Source organism: Girardinichthys multiradiatus, chromosome 1 (genome assembly GCF_021462225.1).
Source record: "Girardinichthys multiradiatus isolate DD_20200921_A chromosome 1, DD_fGirMul_XY1, whole genome shotgun sequence".
NCBI classification, from domain to species: domain Eukaryota; kingdom Metazoa; phylum Chordata; class Actinopteri; order Cyprinodontiformes; family Goodeidae; genus Girardinichthys; species Girardinichthys multiradiatus.
In genome coordinates, this window is record NC_061794.1 from 22,402,490 (window position 1) to 22,415,445 (window position 12,956).

The 12,956-nt window shown below is 39.6% G+C and overlaps 1 protein-coding gene across 4 annotated transcripts in view; it reads right to left on the reverse strand.

The window, feature by feature from the left end:
* rerea (arginine-glutamic acid dipeptide (RE) repeats a) overlaps nt 1-10,014 on the reverse strand; it is a 191,247-nt gene extending 181,233 nt beyond the window's left edge. For 2 of the 4 annotated variants that reach the window (XM_047391703.1, XM_047391625.1), the window contains exon 1: nt 9,712-10,014. The gene's annotated coding sequence lies outside the window, so the exon portion shown is untranslated. The remainder of the gene's footprint in view (nt 1-9,711) is intronic. The other 2 variants (XM_047391872.1, XM_047391961.1) reach the window with 1 other exon arrangement.
* Nucleotides 10,015-12,956: the final 2,942 nt, after the last annotated feature.

Below are 12,956 nucleotides of genomic sequence, written 5' to 3' on the forward strand. Positions count from 1 at the left end.
TAAGCTATCTCTAGCTTAGCACTTTAGCTAGCTTCTTTGTTAGCCCAACGGCCAGCCGGTAAGAACACGTGTGCTAGCATTAAGGCTAGTCAACAGAAAGGTTGTTAGTTTTCAAGCTAGTGAATAATAGTCCCTGAACATCATTTACTAAAGTTGATAACTAAGTAAACACCATTAAGCCCCATTTCTCCAGAAAGATTTGGCTCTTTTCCAAAATACTCAATAATATTTCTTCAAATATTATTTTAATAAATGAAGGCAGCTAATTAGACACCGTTGAGAATTAGTCATCCAGGAGGTTGGTTTTATTCAGCAGATCATTATTTAAAACATTATTTTATTAAAATAATATTTAATCTGATCTTGCATTGTGAAGGGTTGTCTAAAGGTTGCTGATTATTTTCTAAGTTAGTTCCAAAACTAACTTAACTTCACTTCCAGATTCTTCATGATAATCCTTGGTTCTCAAACATAAACATTGCATGGTAATGTTGCATCACTCTTTTTGGTCATAATTTCTAATCATCTTTAATCAACTTGTTTATATTGTACATAGTCCGTTAGTCTTCATTATTCTTTAATTCTGCTTGGTAGTTTAGTTGGATTTTTTTAGCATAGTAAAGAGTTTGTTGATTGAAATATGTTTGACTTTTGAGTTGACTTATTTTTGTTAATAAATTCTTGTATTTTAAGAAATTGTGTGAATTCCTTCCATGTGTGTGCAGAGTTTATGCTGTTCAATAATGCCAGAGCTCGTCTCACACCTTTCTATTCTGTCCTAATACCATCGCCTTAATGGGGCTGGTATTCACAGGACAATCCTTAACAGACCGGAATATTATTTGGTAAAATATTAATATTAAAATATTAATATTAAATAATATTCTCAGATTCATATTTACAACATTAACCTGACTGAATTACAGGTACACACTTCCGTAAAGGACATTAACACTTATACTGTTCCCTTGTCTACTGTTTTGCCAAACAGGGAGGTGACACTTCAGTTATAAATTTTTCTAAATGAGGGTTGAATTGTTCCACACAGACTGGTTTCACCCTAACAAAGAAAGGCCAAATATAGTCATGTTGTAACTTATATTTTGTCTTAAAATCAGTATTGAGTTGAAAATTTTAGTATCATGATAACCCTAATAGGTCGGAAAGTAGGATAAAAACGTTACAGGTCCAAATCGGAACAGAATATCACATGTTCCTGCTGAAAGCTTAAGGTTAAACTAACAGCAGGGGGTTTAGGAGGTTATGTAGCCCATTCAGCCACATGTATTTGCTGAAAAATTGTAACAATGAGTGCTGATAGAAAAGTACCCGCTCTATTGTGCTCCTTTCCTTTAATCACCTCCACTTTTTATCTGTGCTACACAGGAAAAGAGAGCACAGAAAAAGGCCTTTCGGCAGAATACGAGTGTATCTGTGTGTCCCCTGAAAAACCTTGTCATGTTGAAATATTCCAGGGTAGTGTATATGTCTATATAAACATCTTGAGGCAGGCAGCTGCAGGGTGTGTGCGCAGTGTAACACTGGTATGCATTGTTTGTGTTTCTGCACCACGAGCACCATGCAGTGTCATTACATGAGGCAATCTCTTACCTAATCAGTACTGACACACACACACACACACACACACACACACACACACACACACACACACACACACACACACACACACACACACACACACACACACACACACACACACACACACACACACACACACACAGAGTAGCAAAGCAGTCCTCCTCCTCCTTCAACCTCACAGCCCCCCACTCCTCAACCCTTCTCTTCTTCTCCTCAGGAGCCAGCCAGCTGATCCTACACCATTTCATTTTGCTCTCTTACTGAGATGGTGAAAGGCTGGCTGTTATTTTTCCACTTACAATGTATGCTTTTTTGCACCGTCAGTGACAAAGAGCTATTAATAGGCTGCCTCACACTAGAAAACAGGGTTTTGGCCCGAATCCCGTGTGGGGAAAAATCTTTCCCTCGTTTTTTGAAATTAATATAAAAGAAAATTTTATCATAGAAAAATCAAAAGGACTGGGACAAGATATCAGGAAGATAATTGTGGAGCTCCACAAGTCTTATCATCCTTTGCGTACATTTTCTAGAAGCCTGAAGGTGCAATGTTCACCTGTTTGCACAATTACCATGGGAATGGTCAGCCATCATACTGTTCAGAAAGAAAATGTTGTTTAGAGTGAAATGCGCATTTCAACCCGAGAACAAAATCAAAAGACACTTTAAAGATGCTGGCGGAAGGTGGTTGACAATTAAACGACACCTCAGAAAGGAACAAATCGACATTCCGAAAGAAAAAATAACCAGTTTATAGTTTGCAGATACATTCAGGAACAAAAATTTACTTTTTAATTACAGTGCGATTAAACTAAAATTGAAGTGTTTCACCATAATTACTAAGGCAGCACTACATATCGCAAACACATCACCATCGCAATACCAGCATATACAATGTTACTATCCCAAAGGACTGTTTAGAATGCAGTGCTTGTGGGTTATTTCACTCCCAGTGTCATAAATTCAGGTTTTGCAAGACAATAGGATAATCTGCCTGCTGAATGCAGTTTAATGGCAGTGTGAAAGATCACACATAACACAGATGTTAGTACCGAAGATGCCAAATGTCAAAAAGAGTTTTGGATGCACCAAAACGACAGATGAGAAAGAGAGGAGTGAATCGTGTGGATTTATCATTACGGATATTATTATTGCAATATTCAACTTTAATATCACCATCGCAACACTTTCTAAGCTTGCAAACCCTGGGAAAACCATCCCCACTGTGAAGTACGGGGGTGGCAGCATCATACTGTGTGGCTGTTTAGCTGCAGGAGGGACTGGTGTACTATCTAAACCAGCTGCAGCATGAAGGGCAAACACTGTTTGGAAATATTGAAGCAACATCTCAAGACATCAGCCAGGGAGTAGAATCACAATTGGGTCTTCCAGATGGACCATAGTCCCAACATTATAAGGACAACAAAATCAACGTTTTAGAATTGCCGTGACAAAGCGCTGATCTAAGCCAGTGTGAGCAGAGCTGAGTATGGTGGCCTACAAACCTGACAACTATACCAGCTCTGTCCGGAGAAATGGGCCAAAATCCAGGAAAACTAACACAAAAACATTCAACCCAAATCATACAATTCAAAAGGCAATGCTACTAAATACAAAGGGAATGTACATAAACGTCAGATTAAATGGTGGGGGAAAAACTGTGTCTTTTAATACAGTGAAGGTAAAGATCTGGTTTCAACCGTAGTTATGATGAGGAATCTAGAAGAGAGGCAGACACCAACATACCAAAGTTTTTAGGTATCTAGGGCTTCACCCTCTTCATCATGTGTTCGTTTGGCTGTTGCTTCACAGCTGCAATGTTAGCCAAGCCTTGACTTCCAGTTTACACACTTTTCATTGTATAACCACTTAGGTACACAGAGCTGAAAGGACATTAGAATAGGGCCGGTTGCAACACCCTAAATTCAACAGAGAAAATATGCAGGCAGCCTCAGCAACAGAAAACCGCACTGTGCCTTATTAGTTACGATGCATGCATGCCAATCCAACCAGGAGGATTCAGGCAGAATTTGTGAGATGAAGATGAGGCCGACTCACGCAGAAAACAGATTTGATCACATCTAGTACATCAAATACCACCGGCGGCAGGCAGCAAGACAGTTCGCAATTGTTAACACGAACGGCACTTGCAGATACCATCTCCTTGGCACAATTGTTGGAGCTGCAGAGCTAGGCCCGAATCAAACAAAGATGAGAGAAGATGCAGCGTGCTTGGATCTCCTCTTATGAGAGGTGAAGGGAAGCTGTCAAACAACACAAAACGCATCTATTCTTTCCTTTCACTCACATGCTGAGTGGAGGGGGGGGCGGGAAGAGACTGAAGGGGAGAAAGAGGGAGAGGAGGGGGCTGCTCGCCTCATTTCTGCCAGTGTGCCCTGTGCGTGTCAGTCCAATATCTTAAAACAACACATGCACGGCTTTGCTACAGCCAATTACCCTGCTCTTGGCACGGGAACTGAAAAACATCTTCGGAGAACAATAAAGAGAGCTTGGCTTGTTGTGCGTGCTGTCAGTAAGTGCTGACAGATTGTTATTTTTAATGAATATACAGCACTTGAATTGCCCATCAAGAGGTCTTTGAGCGAACATTGCTCCTTTGTTAAGGGCATTAATTTTCTGTGTAACAGCCAGAGATCTTGCAATGAAACAGATACTGAACACTACAAAGGAAAATCTACTTGCCAGCCAATTTTTTTGTCCATTGCGTTGCCTTTGCTACGAGTACGTCTAATCATTTGAATGCATTGGTTGCACATCAAGCTTTGTTTCTTTGTGGGCTCTTGACAACATCTGTTTCACTGCTCACCTACATCTCGCAGCAACCCAACAGTGTTGAATAAAACAATAAATCACCTCCTCTTTTAAGCAACCCTCAGTAGCCACCACAGTTGAAGCTCACCTCAACATCACACACCGTAAAACAATGCCAAGAGGCTTTAATGGTACAGAGCCAGGCAGACAGAGAAAACAGGCGGATTTTAAGGTAAATCTCTTTCTCATAACAAGAGGAGAAAAACAGCAAGCTGCCATTTGTGTGCAACATGGTAATAATGAATTCTAGACCGTGTGCATTGACACGTCATCCAACAAAGAGGTGTCGGAGCACAGGGGAAAAAGGATTTTCCTCATCATTGTCTGGCCTTTGCCACATATTACTCGCAGCCAGCTGCCATTACTCAAACACATACTAGTCATTAAAGGAAAATAGCAGGTTTATTGCACTTCACTTATCATGACTCCGCTGCTACAGCAACCCCAGCGGATTACCCTGCAATAGGCAGGGTGTGTCGTCAGATATGTGACTGAGAGCGATTTTTCAGACCACTCAAAAATTCAACACATACCACGCAACAGAACCGCAAACAAAAGGCCCTAAAAGTTCTGTTTTAAGATATTCTAAATTAGCCTCCTCACAAACCCAGAGGAATTTAACCACCCATTAAGGTGGTTTTCAGTCAGCGTTCTGCTGAAGTGGTAATCAACATATAGCCTGTAATGGCAGATCTCTGTACCTCAACACAGCAAGTTTATATTCTAAATGGTAGGTAAAGAAAACCTAAATCACTGCCACTAAATATGGCCAGAATGAAACACAGACCGCCAGGCATCTGAAATATGATGGTTGAAGGCTTTAGCGATCATAAGTGGATATCTAAAGCTAAAAAGAAATACTAATGTGAAGCTAATCAGTAACTAATCTCTATTTTAGGCAAAAGTTCTCTCTTGATAACCAATTTTAAATATTTTTGGTGTTTTTATAGTGATTATGTACAAACCGGATTCCAAAAAAGTTGGGACACTAAACAAATTGTGAATAAAAACTGAATGCAATGATGTGGAGGTGCCAACATCCAATATGTTATTCAGAATAGAACACAAATCACAGATCAAAAGTTTAAACTGAGAGAATGTATCATTTTAAGAGAAAAATAGGTTGTTTCAAAATTACATGGCATCAACAAATCCCAAAAAAGTTGGGACAAGTAACAATAAGTGGCTGGAAAAAGGAAATTGAGCATATAACGAACAGCTGGAAGACCAATGAACACTAATTAGGTCAATTGACAACATGATTGGGTATAAAAAGAGCTTCTCTGAGTGTCAGTGTCTCTCTGAAGCCAAGATGGTAAGAGGATCACCAATTCCACCATTGTTGCGCAGAAAGATAGTGCAACAATACCAGAATGGTGTTACCCAGCGTAAAATAGCAAAGACTTTCAAGTTATCATCATCAACCGTGCATAACATCATCAAAAGATTCAGAGAATCTGGAACAATCTCTGTGCGTAAGAGTCAATGCTGTAAAACTCTACTGGATGCTCGTAATCTCCGGGCCCTTAAACGTCACTGCACCTCTAACCTCAAGGAAATAACAGAATGGGCTCAGGAATACTTCCAGAAAGCATTGTCAGTGAACACAATCCACCGTGCCATCCGCCGTTGCCAGCTGAAACTCTACAGTGCAAAGAGGAAGCCATTTCTAAGCAAGCTCTACAAGCTCAGACGTTTGCACTGGGCCAGGGGTCTTTTAAAATGGAGTGTGGCAAAATGGAAGACTGCTCTGTGGTCAGATGAGTCACGATTTGAAGTTCTTTATGGAACACTGGGACGCCATGTCACCCGGACCAGAGAGGACAAGGATAACCCAAGTTGTTATCAACATCAGAAGCCTGCACGATGGTACGGGGTTGCATGAGTGCTTGTGGCATGGGCAGCTTGCATGTCTGGAAAGGCACCATTAATGCAGAGAACTGTGTTCAGGTTCTAGAACAACATATGAAGACCTGCATTTTTCAACTAGATGATGCCAGACCACATTCTGCAGCAATCACAACATCATGGCTACGTAGGAGAAGGATCCGGGTACTGAAATGGCCCGCCTGCAGTCCAGATCTTTCACCTATAGAGAACATTTGGCGCATCATAAAGAGGAACGTGCGACAAAGAAGGCCCAAGACGATTGAACAGTTAGAGGCTTGTATTAGACATGAATGGGAGAGCATTTCTATTTCTAAACTTGAGAAACTGGTTCCCTCTGTCCCCAGACGTCTGTTGAGTGTTGTAAGAAGGGGTGTTGCCACACAGTGGTAAAAATGGCCTTGTCTCAACTTTTTTAGGATGCCATGTAATTTTGAAACAACATATTTTCCCTAAAAATGATACATTCTCTCAGTTTAAACTTTTGATCTGTGATTTGTGTTCTATTCTCAGTCAGTCAGTCATTGTCTACCGCTTATTCCATAGTGGGTCGCGGGGGAGCTGGTGCCTATCTCCAGCAGTCTATGGGCGAGAGGCGGGGTACACCCTGGACAGGTCGCCAGTCCATCGCAGGGCAACACACAAACAACCACGCACACACTCATTCATACACCTAAGGGCAATTTAGAGTTACCAATTAACCTAACAGGCATGTCTTTGGACTGTGGGAGGAAGCCAGAGTACCCGGTGAGAACCCACGCATGCACGGGGAGAACATGCAAACTCCATGCAGAAAGACCCCCGGCCGGGAATCGAACCCAGGACCTTCTTGCTGCAAGGCAACAGTGCTACCAACTGCGCCACCGTGTGTTCTATTCTGAATAACATATTAGATGTTGGCACCTCCATATCATTGCATTCAGTTTTTATTCACAATTTGTTTAGTGTCCCAACTTTTTTGGAATCCGGTTTGTACCATTAACACAGTACCATCCTAGTCAGCTACTAGTAGAAGAGAAGTTTTGGGGTTGGTTGTGGATGACTAAGAGCCGGTTACCAGAATCAAGTTATATGGAGAGTTTAAAAAGCTATGGATTCAAATCTGCTCAAATTTTCTGCGAAACTGATCTAACAACACCTACACAATATACCAAATCACAATTGTCGTCTCATAATCAGTTTGTAATGTGGCAATCACAAAGGACTGCTTGGATGCAATATCTGATAGGATAAGACAGTAATACCGAGACATTACTGCCCTCCAGGCCCACTCTTGGTATATATTTTTGGCAATCTAACGCTCATAAAAAGTGGTGGGAACACAGTGATAAAGCAAGGGAAAGATCAGTATCACAGCAACGTTGCTTCCTGTTGCGCATCGAACAACGACATGTTATAAATGACAATAATATACTTGCAATAATTAATGTTACAATGTTGCAATGGGAATAATTTTTGATTTTCTGTTTTAAACAACAGAAATACATTTTTTTATGCAGGAATACCATGAACTTGGGGTCTTTATACTAAAGGTTATCATACTGTGAGAATCCTATAATGGCCCAGGCCTAGTTGTGGATCCATACTTCAAAGTACCAAATTTCACAAAAGGTTGATAAGTTCAGTTCATTGGTGTATTCTTTTTAAGTTGACATTAAAACAAACATTTGTCCTCCGATGAGTACTGCTATTAGGATTTCCTACTAAACTCATTACCTTGACGGAAGCATGAAAATGTAGGGATTTTTTATACTATCTCAAATAAAAGAGCATTGGAACAAGTAAGTTAAAGTCAGGAAGAGTCTGACTTTAAACAGACTAAAGCAATATTAACAATGCGATAAAAATATGACTTTGTTTGTTTAAACTGACTTCTAAAAATTTATCAAGGTTATAGACATGACTCTCAGGACCAACAGTTGGGAGTCAGCAAAAATACATCCCTTCAGATGATTATGTAATAACTGTGACACACCGTGCGACCGAACAACACATTACAAACCACAAGTGTTTCATTTTCTGCCGTGTCTTCCCTATCCAACATGCCATTACTCACAGATCTGAACAGTTGCCAGGGATTGTTTAGATACTCCGAGAGGTGCAGCAGCACGGTACAAAACCTTTTCTTTTTAAGTGACTCAATAAGATGTAGCAGTGAGTTTATTCTGCAGCCAAATGCTGTCAGGATATCTATTGAAGATTTCCTCCAGCCTAATGGTTACAAGTGAGAAAATGCAGATGTTGTCAACATTGAATCGGTTTCTCCCAGCCAACTGAAAATAGCTTGACAGTAATAAATGAAAACAAATGTTTCTCTCGCCTTTGATCAGTCTGCATATTTATTTGCTGTGGTGTAGTTCAGCTTATCAGGGCTTTGCATGCATAAAAGGCTGGGGAAAAAATACCAAAACATTGACACACAATAGGTACAAATAAACACATATTATGTTTTACATAAAATATATGTAAGTATTTTTTTTTTTTACACATAATAAGAGGTCAATAATAATACTCCGATTTTATTTTGTCAGTTTATGTAACATCTCTGTTATCCAGTACTGTCAAAAAAACGATTTGTTTACTATTATTAAACTTATATGACATCACATATCCTTAAATGATGCAAATCTTCATCAACAAAAGCACAAGTCATGAAAATATAACTACCAGACATTGTATATTTAGTTTTGCTGTCAATGTTTTGAACAGTTTATAATTAATGCTACTTTATTTGTTGAGAAATTTTAGCAACAAGCATGTTGCAACTTTCTCTTTTTTTGTTTTGTTTCAACAACTCAGCATGATTGTGCAGCCACCCTACATCAGCATACATTAAAACCCGGCCATATTTTCATCTCAAAGAACCACAAACTACGAGCAACACAACAATAATTAAGGCAAACACAAAGACTGCAAGTTAGCTTCGCTGGCTAACGTTTCCTGGAGCTAATGACAATAGCTCCTGGGGCTCCGTCTACTTCCTGAAACAAAGACGCTACACAAGGCGAGTATAAAATAAGAAACACCTCTAATAATGCATATGAGTAGTCCTGTAGCCTTACATGAAAAGCAAGAAATTAAATAATGTCAAGTTGCGTGTTTGCCACGTACTCTAAGCTAACCGGTGTAAACGAGCCGTTTGTTTCCAGGCCTTAGACGGCACCTAGCTGGCATTCCCAATCAGTGCTAGTGACTAGCCGCTAACATTTGCTTCACGGTAACCAGCAACAGTGAGGGGCAAACAAATGAGCCCAGCAGCTATCAAGCAAGGATGTGCATTAACAGCCCTGCGTTCCCAAACTATTTCCTCACTTTTTTTTTTTTTCATTTTATTTTTGTGGACTGCCGTATATCAAAGGTGAAAAGAAGAAGCTGGTTGCAGCTCACTGCACTTACCTTAAAGAGCTTGCTCTACAACATCTGTGATTTGTTTGATGAGAGACTGCAACAACAAACAATAGCAGCAGCAGGGGCAATTAGCCAACGTTAGTTAGCCAAGTGTCGCCTCTACAACAGTAGTACTACAACAGCTGCAGTGCCACCTGTGTGTCTTTTTCTTATGTAGCTGGAACTAAGCGAGCGGCTTTTGGTATAATGCTGTCATAAATGATGGACTATGAGAATACAGAGGAATCGTTGCCGGGATGCTCAGACTGGTGTGTATGAGAGGTACTCAGCATGACAGCATCCTTCTTCATCTTGGGGTGAGAGCAGTTAGAGGAAGGGCGGGGGGGGGGGGGGGGGGGGGGGGGTTCTTAAAATTCAACCGGTGAAATACCGCCACCCACTGGTCAAGGCAGGGAACACCAGGTTCAATGGAAGTCCTGGAGGCATCTTCTTCCTGATAAAACTACTGTGACCCACTATGGACTGAAGGTTAACTCAGAGGGATAGAATAGAATAGAATAGAATAGAATAGAATAGAATAGAATAGAATAGAATAGAATAGCCTTTCTGTTGAGATCATTAAAATATAGCAATTTGTAAGTATTTATCATTTGGTATGTAAGGGAAATATAAAAAGATTAAGCAAAGGAAATGGCTATAGATAGATAGATAGATAGATAGATAGATAGATAGATAGATAGATAGATAGATAGATAGATAGATAGATAGATAGATAGATAGATAGATAGATAGATAGATAGATAGATAGATAGATAGATAGATAGATAGATAGATAGATAGAAAGTAAAAAATATCAAAAAAATATATATATCGTTTTATGTCAGGTTATATATATTGTATATATATATATATATATATATATATATATATATTGTTTTTTCTTCTTTTTTTAACTTTTTTTACATTTTGTGATATTGCAAGCTCCAACATTGTTGCATTTTTTGGGGATTTTAAGTAATATAACAACAAAAAGTAATGTTTGGTAAACTCCAAAGAAATGTACAGTCTAATTTACATAAAGAATATTACTCAAAAAAATTCTGAAAAGAAAGGAAAACCTGATGTGGGCTCTAATTGGTGCCTTGGTGGTATGTTTTGTGTTATTGTCAGGCTACTAAACCCATCCACAACCCTTCATCAGTGTGTGGGCTTAAGGAACAAGATTTGTATCCAGGTTTTACTGCACATGCCCCCATCTTTTGCCCTTCAAAAAAAGTCTCAAAGTACGCTTGACTGTGGAGACAGCGTTTTTCATACTAAGCATGTCTTTTCCTCCAAACACAGCAGGTTGAATCGATACTGAAGAACTCAATTTTTGTCTTGTCTGTTCACAGAACTTTTTCATAGGCCTTTTCTGAATCATTTACAAGTTCACCTGCAAATTGCAGATATTCCTGTTTATGATGCTCTGTGGTAGGGGAGCTGTAAGATTTTAGTACATTACAGTGTAGCATGTTACCAATGACATTTTTAGTGACTGCGGTTCAAACTCTGTTCAGGTCAATAACAAGCTTGTCCTACTATAGTTTTGAGCCGAAACCTTACCTTTCTCAAGATCATCCTCACATCATAAAGCGAGATCTCGCATGGAGCTCCAGATCAAGAGAGACTGATTGTCATTAGTATTTCTTCATTTTCCTTTTCGGACTTGGAGTCCATTCCATCCTTGTGGAGATCTTCTGCCGAACCACTCAGAAAGTTTACTTACATTCATCTGAGCATGATGTCAGAATTTAATTGATAGCTGATTGAAAGGTCTAATATTTGCCTTTTTTCAGTCTAATCCAAATTTTCTGTGTTTGGAGTCACTGTCCATTTTTTTTCTAAGTTTCAAACATTGAAACCCAAACTGTCATGCTCAGAAGAAAGGAAATTTGTTAGGATGTTCAGCATCAACCACCAAGCCTCCAGTCTATTATCAACTGGAAGATGGTTGAACACCAGTGCCCAAAGTGAGTGCTGTTTAACACCAACTGGGACTGAGAAGGTGCTGGCCCAGAAAGAACCTGTCAACTCAAAATCCACACGTTAAAGTTTGACAGACATCTACAGCTGCTCACAGGGACATGTCTGGAGGAGACATGATACTATACCATGTGCTAAGCATGGTGGTGGTGGTAGCATCATGCTGAGGGCATGTTTTGCTGGTGCAGTGTACAAACCGAGTGGAAGAAGAAAGAATGAGGAGTTCCTCCAAACCTTTGAATTTGTATTATAGCAACAGTTAGATGGTTGAAACTAGGACTCAGGTGGGTTTTTCAACAAGATAAAGACAAACACACTAAAGACAATAATTTTATGGATAAAAAAATAGATAAACCAGGCCAACATTAAGCCTCTGGAATGGCACCAAACCAAACTTTAATGACAATTTGAAAACCGTTTTAAAGCAGGGTTGGTGCTAGATAGAGTTCTTCTATTTCTGACAAGTAGTGAAATACACAAAGTTTTGCTAGAAGCTCACTGACAACTTAAAAAATGGGTTTTACTGCATATTTGTTCTAAGGGACATTTGTCCAAATATTTGTGGGGTTGTATGTGAACATAGATGCAAAGTTTTAACCCCGTTTTGAGAAAATTCACAACTAAACTTCTGCACCTAATTCTTCTCTGACATTGTGTTATTGTCATCAGGGCATCCTAAGGAAGAACATATAAAATGCATCTTTAAAAGCCCAAAGACTCATACTGATGAGTGCATGCAAACCTCTGAGGGGCAAAAACAAAGAGTTTAGTCTATAATTCAGTTGTTTGTATATATTTAGCGATAATTCACAGTAAAAGACATCTCCAGGCCTTTTACTAGACAAACCAGGTCCGATTCATGTTTAAGTTACGTTATAATTGCAATTTCCGCACTGTTCCTGATGTTATTACGTTAGCGTGAGGGGGCATTTTTGCACTTTGACCACAAGATGGCGCCAATCACTTATAGGACAACTCAAATTTCAAGTTGAACCCTTTTCAGATTGTCCTTTCCACCTTACTGAATGAATTTAGCAATAAAATTCGTTTAAATACGTGATTTTTGATTTTGATGAAATCCGCAGCCGAATCTGCGTTACCTGTGGCGTCCCAGTAGAGGCCTGTTGGGGGAGGACCTCTCCTTGGTGATGGTTCAACAATGTAGACAAGTTTAGAAAGGCCTTGAACTAATTTGGTGCGACACAAACCCACTGGCAACACCAGGCAGACCGATGTCCCTACTGAATAGACCTTTATTTATCTTGGCA